General features: G+C 41.3%; 1 long non-coding RNA gene across 1 annotated transcript; it reads right to left on the reverse strand.

Moving 5' to 3' along the window:
- Window positions 1-693: 693 nt before the first annotated feature.
- On the reverse strand, window positions 694-11,168 carry LOC142411358 (uncharacterized). The gene is made up of 3 exons (XR_012776170.1): window positions 10,960-11,168; window positions 6,449-6,562; window positions 694-3,024 (listed from the first exon to the last, which is right to left on the reverse strand). It is a non-coding gene; the product is annotated as an uncharacterized LOC142411358 (long non-coding RNA).
- Between the last annotated feature and the right edge of the window lie 10,289 nt (window positions 11,169-21,457).

Below are 21,457 nucleotides of genomic sequence, written 5' to 3' on the forward strand. Positions count from 1 at the left end.
GAGAGCTGTTAAAGGGTTATCTTGAAGGGAGATCTCCCCTACTTCACTGGGCCTTTCCTGGATAGAAATCCAAGTGGATTTTGAATGTAAACTTTCTTCAAAAACATCAGGAATTGTTTTGTGGAATATTCTGAAGCAAGTCCTCTAACCCCCATAACTCAGCTTGTTTTTTCTGTGATTCGGTCACGTTAATCTATTATTACCTGTTAGACACTACTATCTAATATGAATACTAGATTGCTTTAAAAATAAATAGCGTCTTTCTCCTTACATACCAATAAAGAAGGTAAGTAATTCCTGTTAATAGCTTGTATCTAGTAACCTGGCTGCACTACTAAAGCCTTCCTGGTCCCGTGTCGTCCCTCCCCCCCCCCCCCCCCCCCCCCCCCCCCCCCCCAGATTCTGGAAAAAAAGATTTTAAAAATTAAGTTGCTCAACTTTTCTGCTTCTGATCATATAGGTAGAAGTGAGAGTCTAATTTGACACAGATGGTAAGTAAATGGTTTCCTAAGCTTCTACTACTAGGACTGTAGAGTTTCAATTGATAAGCTTCAAACAAATTTTAAAAGCCTGGAGTATAATAAATTTAGAGTTGAACTCAGGGTTAGAAGCAATAGATTGCAAATGCAAGGTATAGCGGGAGATAACACTGAATAAATGTTTATTCTGTTTTTTTAATCTTGTGTACATAGATGAACTACTGATTTTTAAAAACATGAATTGAAAGTACATCACAAGCCTACTGTAAAAGAAAACAGGAGCAGAGTATTAGTAAAATATTCAGATAATATCAGACAGAGGAAACTGTAAATGTTAGAATGGACTGAGAAATAATTATGGAAATAAGATGCTTGAGTAAGAAATCAACAAATTTGATTTGCATGGATCATTGCAGCTTATATGCTGTCATTCTTTTATGGAAGGATAGTTAGAAACTAAAAAATACAGGAGGGTGGCAATAATGTCATAGCTTAGATATGTTTATTCAATGTTCTGGCAATGAAATACACATGATGCAAGCTTGGGGTTGTAGGTGTAGAAGGTAGTGATCAAAACTGGTCATTGAATTGATATTCAGTACCCAGTTATTATATCTGGATAATATGGACATATATAGAAAATATATGTAGAGGAAAGATTAAGCACCCAATTAGCACTTCATATACTACATTAGTAGAGCCGTGAATAGGGAATTTAGTTTTTTCAAACCCTCAAAGAGTTGAAGTCTCCCTGCAGAGAATTCAAGGTAAATGCTGGCAAATACTTGATGTACACAAACATTGGTGAGTGAAGTGAGTAATTAAATAGTGCTATAATAGAGACTAACAGGTTGTAGTCAGGAAAAGGAAACTTTTCTACTCTGCTGATGGTGAACTCTATTAGACTGCAAAGATGAAGGCGCTTCTTCCGATACAACAGTATTTTGGCTGGAGCATGAGTAAATGTACAGTTGGGATCAGTCTTGTTTTGGCATGGAATATAACTAGACAAATCAATGATATTTCTTGCCCATTTCTAGCATCTATGATGTCACTCCTGTAAAAATATTTCACTATAGATAAAAATCTCTCTTCTGATATATTTCTTCACTGTACTGCAGGGGTGGAAAGTCACCATGCTGAGCTGTCAGTGTCCTGGAGAGTAAAACCTTCCTTTACTATGCATCATAGGCAATGGCAGGCCATGATGTGGGCTGCAATGGTAATTAGGTTTTATAGCATGTGTATCTGTGGTCTTTTTACAATCTATTGCCAGAATGTACTATTTTAAGAGGTGAGTATGTGCCTGTTGAGGATTGATCTGAGCTCACCAGCTAGGGTCTTGCACGCTACCAAACAGCTGTCAGAAGAGAGAATTCGGCTCCAGTCCTGTACTGAATTTCATGCAAGCAGCCCCTGCACCCTGTTTATGGGTCTGCCTGCACAGAGCTCGCCGAGGGACTCAAGCAGGCATCAGGTTGTTCCCTGTAGCTGTTTTTCATTGCGTGTGAAGTGAGATCTTTGAAGCTGGATACAGGCTGGTGGCTTACTGATGAAATACTCTGTTGCCAGGATCCTTGGAAATGCCAGAAAGAAATGATGATGTTTCTATACATTTTCTTAAATTCTTGCTTTGAATCAACTTCCCAGATGTTAAGTTTAGAGAGTAATGTCCTGCAGGACGATGTGCTGTTTCTGGCTCAGCTTCGTCTAGGTCCTCCTTTCCCCATGGCAGGAGCAGACGAGCCAGGCGCCTCCGATGCAGAGCTTCCTCTGGGGCGACGGTAACGCAGAAAAGCACCGGGAGGGAGGAGAGAGCAGCCTTCGCCCGGCCCCGTACGGCTGGGACTCCCCGCTGGCTGCGGGGGCTGCAGCTCCCACAAACGAAGCCTGCCTTCATCCCCTCCTGCTGTTCTGTCCTACGTACTGCAAGAGTTTTCTCCGAGGAAAGGGTTTTGTTAATTATGCATAACGATCCCGACTTCGGGGACTATCAGGTTCTATCAATTAGTCAAAAGTCGTGCTTTATAATTCAGCTTCACATCCAGAGAACAGCTATATTTCAAGATCGTGTCCCACACCGGGACAAGCCTGACAATTTCAGACAACTTCTTTGTTGTCTTTGAGATGCTCCAGAGACGCTCTGTGGCCAGGCAGCAATAGAAATGTGCACAAGGGGTGGATTATCCTGGTTTGAACTGTGATTCCAGCAGTCTTGGAAAAAGTGAGACCTATGCCAAGTCTTTAGGTGTAATTTCAGTGATACTTGGCTGATCCAAACCATCTTAAAATTATAGCTCTCTCCTCTGCACCAGTTTCATAGATCATCATCAGGCCTTTCAGATGGATGTCTAAATTGCATCTCCACTTGAACTGATTTAAAAAAACCCTAAATCTGTGTTTCTCACTGGTCATTTCCTTTACACTTCTCTTTGTAATTTCCATGCTTTTGGTGTTGCCCTCTCTTCAGAAAGATCCTTTCAAAATACAACATACTAATGGAAGACTCTTGAAGATGTTAGTTCCTTTGAAAACACTACTTTATCTGCAATATAGTAGAGAAAAACAGAGTTATAGTAAATCACTGGACATGTTTGCCTTCTGAATAACTCACAAATTTCAGAAAATTGTATGGGGTGAGGAGCAGCCTGCTGTTTTGAGCATAGGTGAAGCAGTTTGCGGAAAAGGAATAGTGATGCCAGTTTTTAACAGCCGGTTCGGGAACTGCTGCTGAATACCTCTGGGTTCGTTAGAAAGGATGTGTCGGTACTGAGTCTCCGGTAACTTCATATCACCGGACTGAACAAGTGCTAGCGGAGCTACTCTGACACAGTGAAAATTGCCTTGACAAGCAATGGACAAAAGACAAAACTAAAGTGCTATATCCGATCACTTTACATTTAGGGATTTGAAAACCCAGTTTAAATCCTGAGGTGGTTGCTCTCTGAATTCAACTTGTGTCAGCTGTGGGCCTGAGTTCAGGTTCTGAAGAACTCGATAGAAAGATGACAAAGGTTTCAGTCAGGAGTGCTTTCCTTCGGCTTTGTACTGTCTGACTCTGTTGCAATAGTACAGTAGTAAATCAGCTCAGAAGGCTTATACATGCAGCTTGTGTCTTTGAAAAAGCTTACTGTGTTGTCATGTGCAAAACAGGAAATGTGTAATGGTATGAACCCCAGAGGAGCCGATCCAGGGCAAACTCTCCTGACCTTGCGGAAAACACATCCATCCGAACCTCGCGGTGAAATGGAAACATACAAGTTAACCACAGAAGTGAAGAAATATCCTCGTCTGCATTGTATTGCTTTAACATGGAAAGTTTTTTACATGACAAGCCGAGCGACAAATAACACAGCCTGCAAGCTGATGCCACCGTGCAACTCTCCTCGTGTTGTTTTTCTTTGTCTTGGAAGCAATATCGTACCCCAGTTTGTTTTCATTTTGCAAGCAAAGTGGTATTTAGGAGTGAATGACATACTTTCATATTTACACACTATTAGATATTGTTGCTGTCTCCAAAGAGTAAGAAAAATGTAAATACCAAGGAGGGAGAGACATGATTCAAATTAACCTGAGCAGGCAAAAGCTAGATCATTAGTAAAAACTGGGTAGAGATTTGATTGAGAACAGATATTTTGCTCCAGTAATGATCTCTTCTGGACCAGACCAATTCTCCACTCTATGTAATTTTGCACCTGTCAGAATGAACACAAGGCATTCTTAAAACCAAGTGACATTTCACTCTTGTCCTGCACAGGTATAACAATAGGATCCAAATCCTGCTCTTAGCGATATCTCAGGTCATGTTCCTTAAAATACAAGGCCAAGGTTTTATTTCATATTAAACTAGAATTAGGGGAGGAATACACTATTTGAAACTCAAAAAGCTACATGCTAGTTTTCATATAAGCTAATAGTTATAATTAATTCTTTTCAAAAGGCCTGGGAATAGATTTAAAGTTAGAAACCATGTAAACTTTGGAACTTTTATATATTCCAACTATAAAGCCTACTACATAGAGATGTGCTAAATATTTACAGACAGACTAGTATTAATATCTTCCTTTAAAATTTTGGTTGTTTCAGTAGTGTGTGTCTTCACCTACTGATTGAAACAATATTACTTTAGCAGCCTTTCTGTTAAATACAATGCTGAAGTTATTCAGTGCAACATAAACATTTAGCTCTGCAGTTTAGTCTGTAAACACTTAAAAGGTTGGAATGTTTATCCAAAATGGCCAGACGTCCAAAACTTGCAAAGCTGATCTGTTTGCAGTGTTAACAAGGAGTAGAAAATGAAGAGTTTTACTCATTTGAAAGCGAAGAAGAAAAAAAACCACCTTGTATTTGGCTCCCATGAACAATTAGGTGGTTTTGTTTCAGTTCTGAGTTTCCTTGGCACTAGATGGCCTGTCATGAACTGATTTCAGAAGAGAATTGGTTTGTATTAGGACTGCTGCTGGAATCTCAGTGTAAACCCAGGTCCCAGTGAAAGGAGGGGAGGGGACTGATGCAGGTAGTACTGCTTTTCTATTTTTATTTTTTTTAAAGGCTCACTATGATATATCAAGCTGAAAAAACCCAGAGGTTTAGGAGTTGCTTCATGAGCACTTAAGTCTTAACTGCTATAAAAATGGCGATTTGTGTGGGGAGGAGCTACTGTCACACAGAAGTGACCGTAACCTCTAGGCAAGTAAACATGATTGCTCCTCAGTTACTTAATATTTCCATAGAACTCTGCTAGCCCTAGCAATATATTGTAGTTGTAAAGAGTTTACTTTGGTGTAGTAAGTATAAATGTTATTTCTGCTTATTTTTTTCTTCCTTCAATGCACTAAGATGCTGAGTCCAAGCTAATCTGGAACATGATTCATACCATCATCAGATCAGCTTTAGAAATCCTCCCATCAAGTCAGAAGGAAACTGGCCACTTCAGGTAGAGGGTAAGCAGCAGAAACAGTAACAATCCAAACAATGGCTCCAAAATACTAAATTAACATTTTTATAGTTCAAGAGAAAGTTTGGTTCATGTTGTGATGAAAGAGTAAGTGAAGTTGGGAAGTCTTACTGTACACCAGTTAGTTCGGTTGTGATTAAAATTGCACAATATTTTAATGAAATTACAACGTAGAGGAAAGTTGCAGCAGGGGTTAACTGAATAGCTGCTGTTTGACAAGCTCTGACTACAACATCAGGAAAGGACTCAAACGAGTTTTACAGTTAAACATTGATTTGCCAACAGAGGGGAACTATATAGTTATCCAACATAATTCTTCTGAATGTGTTTAACAGTAATTACTCTCATAGGTGTTTCATAGCTGTGCCCATAGATATAATTGCTGTATGACACAAACGGCCACTTGAATTCTCCAGTGCACTTCTAGTGATTGGATGGCTGATATTACCCCATGTTTTGATCTGCTAAATACCCTGAGGTGACTTTATTTTGCAAACCTTTTTCATTCTTGCTATTAGTGCAATGATAGTTGCACAGCAGGGACACAGTCATTATTTGAAACCTCCGTGAATATTCACGTCGATAAAGCTTCGGTAGGCAGTAAAAGGACGCCCTCTATTGGCAAATCTATGTGGAACTATAAGATAAAATAATTACTGTGTTCATGTATCTTCTTGGGATACTTGAGTTTTGTGAAATCTCAGCAATTCCATTAACGCAGTTGAGATTAAACAAGCAAGCAAACAAAACCAACTAGTCACAATCTGCAACTGAACTGTAAACTTTGACACCTCCGTCATTCTGGTCTATTTACGTCTGAGCATCACATGCAATATTTTCTCCTAATACATTTTTCATTCCCTGTTGTAGGATTAAATTAAAATTGAAGGAAGCAGGAATGTCAGTGGCTTATATTTGTGGGTGTTAAATATTTGTGGAGGTGAAATAACACAACTATTTAAAGAAAAGACAAAATGCCTTTCCTTGTTTCCAGGAGAGGGCTCTGACTCACCATGTAATGTATTTTAACAGACTGAAGGTCTGAACCTTACACGTTAGCATTGGGCTGTCACTCCTTTGTGCTTTGAGCCACCTCAGATATTAGGTTTTGTCAATGGCAGCTGCTCTGTAAAAATCAACAAAGTTGGTTTGTTTTTTTTTTTCATATTGCTCCTAAATATGAAAATGCAAGTCTAGCTCAGGATATAATGAGGCTCCCTCCCTTACAACTTCAATCAAAGGAGGTTTGCAGGGCTTCAAGTAAGGGTGAGGGGTGCAAAACAAACCAACCAACCAAAAAAAAAGCGTTTGAGACCAACTGTAACCATCTAGGACTGGCTGAGTTGGAGAGACAAGGAAAGAGAGAAGAATTCCTTGGCAAGGGTGAATTACCATCACACCCGAGCCTGTGTTTTGCACGTGTTCCCCTGGCTCCACACGCAGAGCTGCGGTGAAAGGGCGTTGTTGGGATCCGGGGCGAAGCTGCAGAACGGACCTGTGCGATGCAGCACGGCCACCCCATGCTGCACGGCTGTGCTGCTCGCTCCCCACCAGGAGACTCTGGCTCCCTGCAATTTACAGGCAAGGAAAGATGTACGTACTGATTCAAAGTGTCAGCTGAGTAGGCAATGTTTGTTGGAAAAACTCTCTAACTTTAGATCTGAATTTACCTTCTTCTCTTTATACAAATACTGCCTCATTACTGCCAATACCAAGAACATAAAACTGATTTTATTCAGTTTCAGTTAAATATTGTGTCATCCAGCTCTCTCAGGATCTGGTCCCTAGTCTGTGGTTAGGGTGCTTAGCTGAGAGGCTGGGACACCTATGAAAGGCAATCTTTCAGTGCTTGCTTTTTGTATTGGTTGCAGAATATTTTGAGCAATCTGTGCTAAAGATGGCTTGAATGACATGGTTTTCCCTGAATGTGGAAAAGGCTCCTGAGTGAGTCAGGGCTGAGTCATGGGAAGATTATGCTACTTCTACGTATGAGAGCTAGTTTATTATGTTCCAAGAGTTATGCCCCAAAGAAGTGTTTTGCCACAGCAGGACGCTGCTGCAGCTGGAGGCACGGTTTGAGGAGGTGCTGACCCGTATCATTACTGAGGTGAAGGAGCCCCTCAGAGCTTGCTGTGCACACATGGCCCCCGCAGGCATTAGATGCAATGATCGGAAGGTCTGACAAGTTACACTTTTAACTACAGTTTGAACTGTGTTTTGGTAGTCTTGGGATTTTTTTTTTATTAGGCCTTTCAATTTTGACTAATAATTACAAAGAATTGTATACATAGGATATTTATCTTTATGTAGTCCTCTTGGTTTTTATCCTCACGCTGAGGATAGAGGAGTGATGTTTATCACCAATTTTAGGGAAGGAATCTGAAGCACAGACAGGCTAAAGTCACATACTAGGCCTGTAGTGAGCCAAAATCACACAAATCTTCATGTTCACCGAGTAGTCATATTTTCAGCTCCATAACTGTTTTGACATACTTAATATATGAATAAGCTATAGGCACTGCTTTCCCCTCAAAATTACCACACAAATAATAAAGAGGGGTGTATAGTAGATGAGGGAATAGAAGGATAGTTCAATATGGTGTTTTCTAACATAGGATTTAAAGGTGAGGAGAGAAGAGCAGAAGATATGGGAGAGGGTTCAGGTCTAGTGAACAGCAGAGTAAAGGTGAAAAGCTGTGGATGCATGGCCTGACAGGAGGAGCTGTAAGGTGTCAAAGCCAGAATCAAGGGCAAACAGAGCTTTGTGAGTGAGTGACTCCAAATCCCATCCTTTATGGGAATCTATTAGAAGCACAAAGTGATAAGAAGGTAAGGAGGAGGTAATTACAGAAACATTGCTGTAAGAGAAGAGTATGGAACAGTTACATAGGAGGCAAGGGGATCTAAGAATTGAGATATTTGTTTTCCAGAATTGTTTCCCAAACTGTATGGTGTGATGAGTGCACCCACTCTGAGCTAATGGTACTTTGGTTCAGGCATCACTGACCAATAGGCCTGACTGAAGCCAACCCTGCTGTGCAAACCTTGAGAAATTCTGCTAAGCCGTATCTTCTCAGGAACCTAAGGAATTTAGGTCCTGTCTTATCAGGAGCTAACGGCACCAGCCTGAGCTGGGACCAGAGGAAACGGAAACTGCTACGGCTGCACACCTGCACGTACACCGAAGGGGAGTTAGACTGCGAGTCAATCGCTTTACGCTACAAATACCTGTAGCCCCCAGAGCCCCTTGAGCTCTCCTGCACGGCAGCGGGCTGCATGGCGGTGATCTCCCCTGAGCAGGGATGCCTCTCAAGGTCGAGAGATCCCTTACCCGGCATCTGATATCTACAGCGAGGTAAGCGACATTTTATATTAGATCTAAAACATACTGTATACAAGCTAGCTTAATTATTAGAAGTGTAGTAAGTAGCAGCTGTGACGGATGCACTCGACTCCTTGACCAAACTAGTGGTAGTTTGGGTCAGGCCCCAAAGGAGGTAAAGGTCTAGGCTGTGAGCAGGCCATGACCTTCTCTAGTTCCAACCTGTTCTTTGCAAACCTGCACAGGAACAGGGTGACATGGTGAGCTTTGATGTATATAAGCTTGGAAACCGGAACACTGACCATGCAATTAACACATGAATAGCAGGTGGTTCTTCCAAGACTCATTTGTCAAGGAACAAAGAAAGTTGTGGGTACAAGGAGTCTCAGGCATACCTTTCCCATCACATGTAATTTGACTATGAGCCAACCACTTTATTCCATAAATATGACAGCATGAGAGAGCCTTTTTTTGAGCTCTCCCTACTAAGCAGCTGGCTGCATGGCAGTGATCTCGCCCTGATTTGGGATACCTCCTCAAGGTTACTCCTCAAGGTTGAGAGACCCCCTTACCAACTGCAGATCTTTGGTAAGTGACCAACATTGCACCTAACCTTGTATCGCAGGGCATTAAGATCTTGTATTGGTAACTTTGAATCATTATTGTATCCTCTGTGCAGTAAGTGATAGATTGAACCTTGCCATCAGACTTTAAGCCTCACTTTTACAACAACTTACTTCAATAAAACCACTTTTGCTGCTACCTTTGGTGGTGGTTCTTTAAGCAGTCTAAATCTCCCCCGCAACAGTAGAGTGTTTGATCACCATTTAATTACAGTTTGATTACTGTTTAATTACCATTTAATAATTATCATTTAATCACCATTCATCATTTCATAATCATCATTTAATCATTGTTTAACAAAACCTTTTTGTTAACCCCACAACGATGACTTCTCTTAATAATTCACCTGTGACAAAAATTGGCGTAGTCAGCAGGATGGCGGGTTCAATCACTGACTACTTACGGAGGCACAGAGTTAGCCCTTCACCAAAATTTTCAGAAGATTGGGTGTGCGAAAATTGGGATAATTGGAATAAGGTAGAGGAACAGCTAAACCTCGCAAGAGGGAAAATGAAAGATGGTAAAGAAAAGGCAATAATATGCAAAATGTTGGGAACGTGTCTGGAAGCTATCTGTCAGTATAAGGAATGCAAGGAGAGGGAAATGCGAATGTTACAAGAGGAGGTTGAACAAAGAAAGCAACAAGAAATGCTGTTATCTCTGCGAATAGAACAATTATTGAAAGAACTGGGGGAGGAAAAGGAAAAATGGAGAAAGGTAGAGGATAAACTAGAACTCATGATAACTCAGGCCCCCAACCCCCCAGATCCTGTAAAAATCTGTAAGCTAATTGTGTCCCCAGAAGATTGGGACGGAGATATTTGGGAGGACTCCGATCAAGAATTTAGCAAGGAGAGCAAATTAGATGAATCTGAATTTAAGGTAGCCCCTACTATTAAAACTGAGGTATCTGCTGGAACCCAAAGGGGCAAACAGAGAAATACCACAAGGACCATTCCATGGGACCCCCTTCAACTGGCTAATCTGCAAGAAAAATATGGGCGGAAAACTGGCGAGAGCGAGACTGAATATCTGTGGCGTGTCTCCTTAACTGGAGGAGACGACATTATGTTAGATCAAGGCGTAGCGGCTGGCTTTTGGGGACCAGGAGTGTTCTTGAACGAGGGACCAGACCCTAACACCGAGCCACACTCTATCACGCGACGAGTGGCATATTGGGCAGGGGGCATAGACCCTCGTGACAGGGGGCAGCCCACTGCTATACCAATAAGATCATTAAGCGAAGTTTCTACTGCCGTTACAAAAGCAGCCTGCCTCCAGGCTATGAAAGACAGGGGTGCACATGGTAATTACCCTGTCGCTGCCCCTGTAGACCCCCAAGCTATGAGACAACTGATAAAGGGAGCCCCTGCTGTCTTAAAACCGTACCTCATTGCAAAAAGGGATGAAGTAAGACAAAACATAGAGCATAACACTCAGAAGGGTCAGGACAGCCTCCGGCCCGTCCTGACCTGGGCAGAACTGATGCATGGCATTGTCAATCATGGTCGAGAGATAGGGTGGGACAAACCGACACCAGTTGGGCGATGCCGAGCTGAAGCAGACAGCAGACATACCTGGCAAGTAAAACGGACTCCCCAGAACCCCCGACACCTTCCTCAACTTCATAAACTCCCTGGTGAGGTAGTGGACCCCCGAAAAAGGCGTAATGAACTGTGGAGAAAAGCCTTAGCACTAGGCATACCTCGGGTAGCCATACAGCACCAACCAACTGGGATTATATTTAGTCTGATCCAGGCTTTTGAAAAACAAAGGATATCAGGGAATCGGGAACAACCCAAACAACCCTCCACCCCCAGAGACCATGTGAATAACCCTTTCAGCCCTCTTAAGGAGGAATTGCAAATCTTGAAGCCAAAAAATGAGTGACTCCCAGATGGCAGCTTGGGCTGTCTGTCCGGAGGACTGAAGCTTATCAATAGGATAATACAGACAGCCCTCACATTTATGTCCCAATCAGCCCCCAAAGACAGCTAGTAAAATTTTTAATTGACACAGGAGCTCAAATTTCAACAACCTCAAGTTTGGGTGCCCAAAGAACTCACATTAAGCTGGCTGACAGCGGGTTAAAATAACAGGATTTACCGGCAAAAGTAAAACATGCTCCTAGCGCAAGTAGACTTGTTTTTGCCAGGGGAGGAAAGAATATCAAGACACCAATTAGCAGTACTTTCAGGGAAAGAAAATGTGTTAGGCTTTGATGCATTACAAGGACGAGTTTGGAAATTGCTGGATGGTAGTGCTTGGTCTTTTGGCCGCTTGGAGTATCCTTGGTTAGCTGAGCAAAAATTGGCAGCTACCTGTGGGTGTCTGTGAACTGGGGTAGTTCGCTTAATGTGAGCTGCACCCATGCTGTCCGACTCCAAAATGACCCATGTCCCTCAGCATCCCATCTCTGCCGCTGCCTGGATGGGTATTGCAGAGGTCATCGTTGACCTAAGTAGGAAAAAGACACATTATCTCCCAAACGCACTCCCTGTATAATTCCCCAGTGTGGCCAATTAAAAAACCAGATGGGAGGTGGTGCCTAACCATACGCTATACAAAGTTAAATGCAAACACCACTCCTCTTAGGCTGCCGTCCCGACCATTGCTGCATTAACCACCTCCCTCCAGGCTGCTGCTCCCCCTGGATGGCGGGGCTAGATGTAAAAGATATGTTCTTTATGGTGCCACTACAGGAGGAAGATAAAAGAAAATTTGCTTTTACCTAGGATGCAATACAATTTACTTTTAATAGACTTCCTCAGGGCTATAAGCATTCACCCACGATAGCTCAGCGGAGCTAAACATTGTATTAGCACTAGGTGGATCCTAGCTACTAACTAAAAGGGGGTAACCCGTCCGGAAACACCCCGCCGAGACTTGTATTATCTTTTTTTTCAGGAACAATACCCAGGACAACACTGGCATGCCCCCCTTGGAGACTGGATTGATCATCTGAGGAGTATTGATCCTTCTCGCAGGAGTAATCATCACCAACATGAACCAGATCCGGTTTACACCTCGACAAGCCTGACACACTTCTTTTATTTGTGCTAATCAATACAGTAACTGCAGTACATCCTGCACCATATATGTTTAAAATTGATGGAAGTACAGGAATAGTGGGAAATCCCACACAAAATTTAACAGTAACAATCACTAGCCAACAATACAGTAAGGAGCAAAAAATTGAAAGGGTAAAAGGAAGGTACCGCTTTATTACCCCACAAGGTAGAGATATCTCTATTAGATGTGATGTGTTTAAACTACACAAACGGAAGCACCCTTCCGACTGTTAAAATGGTGAACCAGTCAGAAACAAAAAATAAAACTACCTGTTGGCAGTGCCCCAAAGAAGCAACTGACTCTGTGCTGGTTTATACAGGGAATGGATGTGTCTGTGTAAGAACACTTTGTGAAAACTTAACTATTGATGGAAATATTACCCATAATGTATTCAATCAATCAAATGTATGTGTTTGTAACTTTGTAAACATTACTGGATGTGGCTTTAATTACACAGCCACAGTGACCCCATGCGCACCGTTAAAGGAAGATTACACACTATATCAAGACCTTTTAACTTCCTCCATTGGAATGAACTTGATGCTGCTTCACGAGCTACTGGAACATAAAGACATACAATCCTTATTACAAAAGACATGACAACAAAGGAAAAACACATGTATAACTGTACATCACGATAGAGAAGAAATACGTCGTATACTAGAAAGAGTGAAGAAGGATGGGGAACACCACTTGTGGGAAACCCTATGTCCTGGTTTTGGCTGGGATAGAGTTAATTTTCTTCCTAGTAGCTGGTATATGTGGTGCTTAGTTGTCAACTGAAGCTAAACCACGACACCTTTTCAGGGTGGTCTACAACAACAGGTGTATTGAATGCCATGTTACATCCTGCGAGAATAATGTTTGCTGTTGTGGTGATTTGTATTGTTATTACTGTCTTTTTATATGTTCGAGTTTGGGTTTTGGCCCAATCAGTATATTTCATTGTAAAACACACAGAATATCTTGCTACTGATTATGTGAAACTATCTTATAATTAACCCTTTTAAATTCTGTATTTATCGCTTAATCCTCCAGTAGACAACATGATGCCATTACTGCCTCATATTTGTAGCACAGAGGCAAGAGGTGACCGTACCACCACTCTGTGAAGTAAAGTGAATTGACTGTAGTCACAGGGTGGAGTGTGACGGGTGCACCCACTCTGAGCTAATGGTACTTTGGTTCAGGCATCACTGACCAATAGGCCTGACTGAAGCCAACCCTGCTGTGCAAACCTTGAGAAATTCTGCTAAGCCGTATCTTCTCAGGAACCTAAGGAATTTAGGTCCTGTCTTATCAGGAGCTAACGGCACCAGCCTGAGCTGGGACCAGAGGAAACGGAAACTGCTATGGCTGCACACCTGCACGTACACCGAAGGGGAGTTAGACTGCGAGTCAATCGCTTTACGCTACAAATACCTGTAGCCCCCAGAGCCCCTTGAGCTCTCCTGCACGGCAGCGGGCTGCATGGCGGTGATCTCCCCTGAGCAGGGATGCCTCTCAAGGTCGAGAGATCCCTTACCCGGCATCTGATATCTACAGCGAGGTAAGCGACGTTTTATATTAGATCTAAAACATACTGTATACAAGCTAGCTTAATTATTAGAAGTGTAGTAAGTAGTAGAGTGTTTGACTGCTGCTTAATTATCGTTTAATAATTGTTTAACCATCATTCAATCATTGTTTAATAAAACCCTTTGGTTAACCCCACAACGATGACTTCTCTTAATTCACCTGCGACGTGGAAATCAGGGTCGGTTAAGAGGACAAAATGTCACTTGCGTGACTTCACAAAACATTGGCACTCTTCCGTTCGTTAATAATTCGTTAATATTTGTGGAATAATAACCTTTTTATTCTAAACCTCCAGAAATATGGAGTGTGGTGCCTGTAAACACAAGGATTTTCAAGTGTCTGATAGCGTAGGTGTAGGTACTTGTAATAGCTCACGCTTTCTCAGTTTAGATACTAGTTATAATGAAAGTCTTTCTTTAATATTTCAATCTGCATTTGCAGTATGGAGAATATCAAATAAACTGGTAGTGCTTGAGTAATAGGAAAAGCAGTGCAATACCTTGCTATTGAAAATAACTGAAAGACCAGTAGGAAACAGCATGAATCTAATGCAGCTTATAGGGAACCATAGCTGTTATAATCCCTGGAGTTACCCACTGCCAGCTTAGTACAAACCCCCTGCTTGTGCTGACTATAATGGAGTACAGGAAGTGCTAGGAAAAGTGTCTTCACTCATATTTGGTTTATATTTTATCAGAAATTCTGCTGCAAACCAAATACCCTTCAATTGAAAATGCAAAGGTAATGTTTTGAAATGTGCTGTTGAAATACGGTATACGGTTGTCTAAGTCTCTTCAGCTTCCTGTGAATTTATCGGAGAACCTTGCTTTTCTTCTGCCCAAGAGCAGGAAATCCTCTGCTCAACTATTGACCTGATTTGAAAACTCTCTGTGATACTGCTGAGTGTCAGGTTGCCTGAGTTGCTTCACACTCCATTTCCTGGTGACTGGGAGGGGCAGGGGGGAAAGGTAGGTATCTGGGTTTATGTCATATTAAGGTCCACCCAGAAACTTTGTGGGGCTGGAAAGTCATTTACAATGATGAAGCAAAGAGTTCAAAATGGTATTGCAAACTGCCACAGTTGACACACAGGGATAAATGGCTGATCTAGAACCCATTCAGGTGGGTTTCCCAGTCATTCAATTGAATTGCATTCAGAAGTACTTAAAAATTCTAGCAAATATTTATCTATTTTCCCATATTGGGAGCTTAAACTCCGCAGGTGTAGGTGGGGTGTGCATGCCAGGGCCAGCTCAGTTGGTTTCTGTGAGCTCCTTTTCCTGTTATCTAACTCTGTTACTTGGAACTGGATGTTAACTGCAGTTCAGAATTCAGTTTTGCACAAGATACAACCCAAAGCAGAAGATCTAAACACACTGTAGAAAATCTGACCTGCAAAGGACTGAACTAGTGACTTCTATGAGTGTGTGTTGCAAGGTGTCAGCCCACTAAAGTAAGCTGGGTTATGTCCACCAAGCAGTAAACCACAGAGTTATCCAATTGTAACGCAGAGTTATCCAATTGTAACACTTTAAGAGTTTAATGACAAGTTTGTGTTAGTATAAAATGGAAACTAAAACACTTCCATCTGTTAGTCCTTGATGAAATTGTTTATTTCAAGACTATGTTCTGCTGCATGTGAAGGGTAATGGTTCACATAGAAATGCATGCTCAACACTCCATAACTTGTATAGCCTGGAGCATAGAATTAGCTCTTATCTTAATTTGAATGAATTTACTAACAGTGGAAGGTGTTCAGATAGACAGACCCACAGATCAAAGCTCAGAGCATGATTGTTTTGGGAAAAATACAAAATATGTGCAAGAAAATTGTTTCAGCAAAAATCCTGTGTAATGAAGACCTACACAGGTCTAAGGTAGATGCCCTTTGGTAACACAGTCTGTACAGTCCATCACAAATTCTGATTCAGTTTATAAAATGGCTGTATTGTTGCATTCCTCAGCGTACATCAAGTCAAGCCATAGGCTGTTTCACCTGTATTCCAGACTAGGGGCAACGCGGAGCCACTAAACGTTGCCGTCTCCCATTGCAACAGCAAAACATTGCTGTCTCCCATTGAAGCTGGACTGCAGAAATCAGTTCAGCCAAGCTTGCCTCCAAGCAATGGATTTTAAGCAGTGAAACTTTCTCAGGAGTGTAACACACATTGAGGGTAATGCTGCCTCTTAAATATCATCAAGCCTGATACGCCAGGGGGTACAAAGCACCTGCAGGGGAGAGGAACACAAGTACATGATACTGTCTTGCAGGGATCTGGTTTAACTGAAGGCCCAGTTATGAAGAAGGAAAACAGGTGCATAGGAGTTGCAAACTGCATAATTTGGAAACGACATACAAAAAAAAGTAAGTATAAAACCTAAAGAATACTCAGGAGTAGTAACAAAACTGAGGAAGGAAAACGAATGCCTTTTGTTGGCTGAAACAGAGAGAAAGCTTTTGGGAGACTGTCTTTCCAAAAGTCTCCATCAACTAACAGGATTGTAAAGAAGTGAACTACAACCCAGAATGACTGCGAGAGAACTCGTTTTCTTATAAGGGAGAGCTGGCAAATGATGCATGTCAGTTCCTCAGGGCTCAGAATCAACATAGGCTCTATGTACATGTATCTTCAGAGGATCTGAACCTGATCAAGTTCATGCAGGAAGCCACTCAGGTTCCAGGCTAGCACTCCCAAAAACGTACCACAGGCTGGCTGGTACTCTAGGTTCCTAGGCTGCCTGAAAGACAGTGTTATAATACTTGCAGAAATCTTTTTTTGTAGTTTCTGCTTGTTTTTAGTGTGTAAACTCTCAGGTATTTTATCTTTGAGTTTTCACCAAGGGAATATTTTAGTGATGGAAATGAAATGCTGAAAAATGGATATGGAAAAAGGAAGAGGACAGGACCTGTGAAATCAGGTGTGTGGATGTTGTATTGAATTAACATACTAGTTTCCATCACTCAGTTCTGGTTTGTGTGCTGTTATGGCACAAATCCACTTGGAAAAGTATGAGGTTAGAACTGAAGTTTGGAAGAGGCACTAGGAAAATGCAGTGCTTGCAGGAAATGCTGCTGTGATTTTGTGGGTTCTCCCACAAAGGCTTCTCCATTTGAATTGGTACTGAGTCAATACCAGCGCAATGTCAGAAAGCAGTACGACCATGCTTGAGATGATATGCAAAGTCTCACCTATACCGACACCAAGGATTCTAGGCCTCATTTGCTGCTTCTTACCCTGGCTGTGGCATCACTGTCCATAAACACTTGGTTTGAAATCCTAATACAGAATAACAGCTGTTAATATGAGTAAAAGTAAACCTCAGTTCAAAATGCATACATAACACATGAGGTTTGGGGGTTCTATCCTGGCTAAATACCAGTTTAGATATTAAAACCTCAAAGACTAAAAAAAAAAAAAAAAAAAGTTATTAAAACTTGCTGGTAGGCTTCTTGTAATTTTAACTGGAGAATATGTCCTTGTTTTCCTCTCTGTATCAGCAGCACAGCATGGCTTCTGTGGTTACCTTAGGAACTGCGTGCTGGAGTGGTTCCAAGTCCAGGCTAGGTTTACGTTTCCTAAACTGAGCTGATTGAAAAGCAGTCTTAAAAGGTACGTATAGAATATAACATACATATAATAAATACATGTAATATAGTACGCTCTACTGCATGTTTCTGCATACTTTTTCTCTTGTAAGCTCTTAAGGAAAATGGCTGCAGTTACGTTCTGCTCTAGAGAAGTAGTCAGTCGAATTGTGACATATTTACCTTACCAGTAAACTGTTTTAACGTACTTTTGAGATGAAATGTATTACAAAGACATAGAGTCCTAGTTGGAAATCTTAAGGCTCTTAGATCTACCCTCCTGGCAGGAATCCATGCTACAGCTAAGCTGATCTCTAACAAGGATCAAAGAAAGCCTGGCTGGAAGTGAAGGGTGGAGAGGAGAGAGTGGTCTTGTCCCTTTTTGGCAGCAACTATACTGTGAACGTCTCTGTAGGAGTATCAGATGTAATGCTGCTGAAGGTGAGCAGAAGTGGGCTTTACATGGAGTGCCTGTTAACATCTCTTTTTATTTTAATAAACTCTAAGGGAAGCAATAATTTAATGTGCAAGTTACATCTAGCTCTGTAACTTAGAAAGTCACATATCCTCCTTTTGAAAATGCTTTCTGTATTTCATGTAACGGTATATTTTATACGTTTGGGGTGACAAAAATTGGCACTTTTCATGTTACACTTTGTCACTTGTTTGAACCAACCACGTATGAGGTTTCAAATAGAATTAAAGGGAAGAAATAGTGGGTCAAGGAATTACATAAATACATTGCTGGAGCGAGATCTTCATTCTTGCATAAAATACAAGAGAATGACTTGTTAGTATTTAATGCCCCGAATATTCACTTGTGTGACTTATGACTACATAACTGTACATATCCACAGAAAAAGGAACATAGTAATATACCAAAACGGGTGATCTCTGGGCTGCTTTTTTTTTTGGTGTGGGGGGGTGTTTTTTGTGTGGTGTGGTTTTGGTTTTTTGGTTTTTGGGGGTTTTATTACATCATGAGCCACTTCTTTATGAGGGACCTATCAAAAGCATGACCAATACTTACTATTGCACATGGGCATGCTGTTTGATATTTCAGAAACTGTTTTATCTGTGCCACGTAATTCCTTCATGCATGTGTCTAAAATACATGATCCACATGAAGCCATTATTATTTCTTCATGTACTTGTTCTTGCGAGTCTCACCGTCTCAGATTTTTGCCTAGGAATGTTGTGAAATTCAGTGGGTTTAATGATTTTTGTCAGGTTGAACAAAGCAGGGGACAAGGTTCACTGCTCTACTCTTTAAAAAAAAAAAAAAGCGAGCACCTTGCTGTCATCTGCTTTCTTCTTCCAAGAATGGAGACGTGTCTTCCTCCAAGAGTGGAGACATGGGTGTCCTTCTCTCTAAGAGCACCAGGAATCCCTTTCCCCTGTGGAGGTGTGAGAGAAGCAGAGCAGGTAAGAACCCCAACACCCAGAGAACGTGGCGTTGAATGAATAGTGAAGCCCTAGTCACAACATTCCTATTGCTAACAAAAGTTCCCCCAGTGCTTACTTTTTGCCTCAGAGGCAGTTTGGGAATTCAGACTCCATCAAGATGCCTATGGAACTTAAAGCTATCGTTTTGGGCTGCCTACGTTTCCAAGCAGGCTATACTTTATTGCTTACACTTGGATCACTTTTCACAGGTTTTCATTAGTCTGTTTTCATAACCAGAAAAACTACATATAAGCTGGGATTTTGATGTAACAGCATAAATCCTTTAGTCAGAGGCACATGCACAGGGGTTTGATTTCTTCCTGACTCAGTTTCAGCAGAATCTCTTTTCCTGTTTTAAGGTCTCCAGTATTCAAAATTTGACCCTTCTCTAACAAAATTATAAATATTCTCACAGATACTCATGCAAATTTGCAGCTTGAATCAAAACCAGTCTCTCTAATGAGAGACTTAATTTGTCTCAGGCTGTAATCCATCAGCTTCACATGGCTCTCTTAACAGTTCCCCTTATTCCACTGAAAATGAAAGAAACTCACCCTAACCATTTACAAAGTGTTTCCAATATATTAAAAAGTTCTAATCTGTCATTTAATTATAAGCATCTGTTTTTACAGAAAATTTTCCCTTAATGGTGGTCTTATGCAACTTGATGAATTTTTATGGATAAAACATGCTGCCAAAGGTACTGCCCTATGATATCTTTTTCTTTTGCTGACAAGAACATTTGCTGCCCCTAACAGCTTTTGCAGGAAGAGGGTTCTGCTCCAGCCAAAGCTCCCAAAGAGGGTGGGCTCGGAGGTTATCATTCCTGTGGAAAAATTTCCAGAAATGAAATCTGTTAAGCAAATGCCTCACTCCCTGAATGTCTGAAAATGGCAGCTAGTGAGGTTTCCATACAATGGTTTCCTTGTCAGAAAAATATTCCATATGCTGCCATAGCTAGCCCAGTTTTCTGTTTATGAATGCAGTGTCAAAGGTGTGGGACTTCTATGAATCCCTCTATTTATCCAGCCTCAGTGGCTAGAAGTGAGCCAAACCTGGACCTCAGTTAAATCCATGGAACATGCAATTGACTTCAAAGTGAGCACAGCCAGGTCTGGAATAAATACTGGGCTGGCTGCAGCATACAAGCTTCCAGCCTAAGCATGGTACTCAAAGGGCTTTTCTGCATGAGAAAATAACAGTACTTAAGTTGTAGAAATATGTTATTTTCCAAATCCTGCTGGAAGAAGTAACCCTTTGTAGAGGTCACTGTGTCCTCATTGGATAGGGGTAGCAACTCCTCTCAATGGCTCCTAACCTGTTGCAGTCAAAATTACTCTGGTTAACAAAACCGTCCTGTTAAAGCTAATGTGGCCCCTTTCGGCTGGCACAAGTCAGATAAGTTAACACCCAAGAGAAGCACTACCAGCATACTGAGAGCACAATGATCCCTGATTCTTTGCACGTGAGCTACTCTGTGGGCATGTCTTAATTTTTCCATCTGCCTGCATAGTGAACGTCAGACTACTACACTCTGCATCAAAACCTGTGTTGATGTTTAGCTTTGCCTATTAATCAGAAATTACTTTATCAGTGAGGCTTAAGATCAGCTGGGAATAAACTTATAATTCATGCTAAACAACAATAAGCCATTCTTAAATTGAAATATACGTGTTCACCTGCTTTGGACTACTTTAAGTTTAGCTTTCTCCCACGGGTGCAGCCTCGGCCTCTGTGGTGCCAGTTAAAATTTTGATGGGGGGGTGGGGGGGAAGGATTTCTTTTCTTTAGTTCCATCACAGCTGTTGTATTTCAATGATTGGTCACAATGGTATGTTGAAGCTGTATGGAGAAGAAAAAAACCAGTCCCTGCACTGAAAGGAGTTGGTGGGCGAACAGGACATATACTTTAAGAAGCATGAACACATCCATCAGAATTAGTTTAGTTCTAAATGAAATTGCCTGTTACAAAGCGTACGTATGAGGGAAACACGTGTTGGAAAGGAGGTTTTGAGACCCCGTTCACAAAAATCCTAGCTGCAAAGAAGAGTTGATTCCCCGCCCAACTTGTATAATGCTGTGATTCAGTCAGCAATGTTATTTTGATGAGTGTCTTGGCAAAAGAAATTTAATTGGAAAATGCTAGGCCTTTTTATTTTCCATTTTTATTATTTTGTTTTGTCTCTCTAAATGCTTCCATGTGAGCAACTTCACTCATCTTTAAAGAATGCATGTAAGAAAAAAGATGTTTATTGAAGCATTTAGATAGTACTGCTTGTACTAGAAAAGGTCAAAATGAAACATCTCCTTCCTCTAAAATTTTTGTAGAATTTTACTGAAGGAAATGTGTAATATATGCAACAGAACGGGGGTTTCTGTCCCACCTTGCCTGG

The sequence above is a fragment of the Mycteria americana genome, chromosome 6, assembly GCF_035582795.1.
Source record: "Mycteria americana isolate JAX WOST 10 ecotype Jacksonville Zoo and Gardens chromosome 6, USCA_MyAme_1.0, whole genome shotgun sequence".
NCBI classification, from domain to species: Eukaryota; Metazoa; Chordata; class Aves; order Ciconiiformes; family Ciconiidae; genus Mycteria; species Mycteria americana.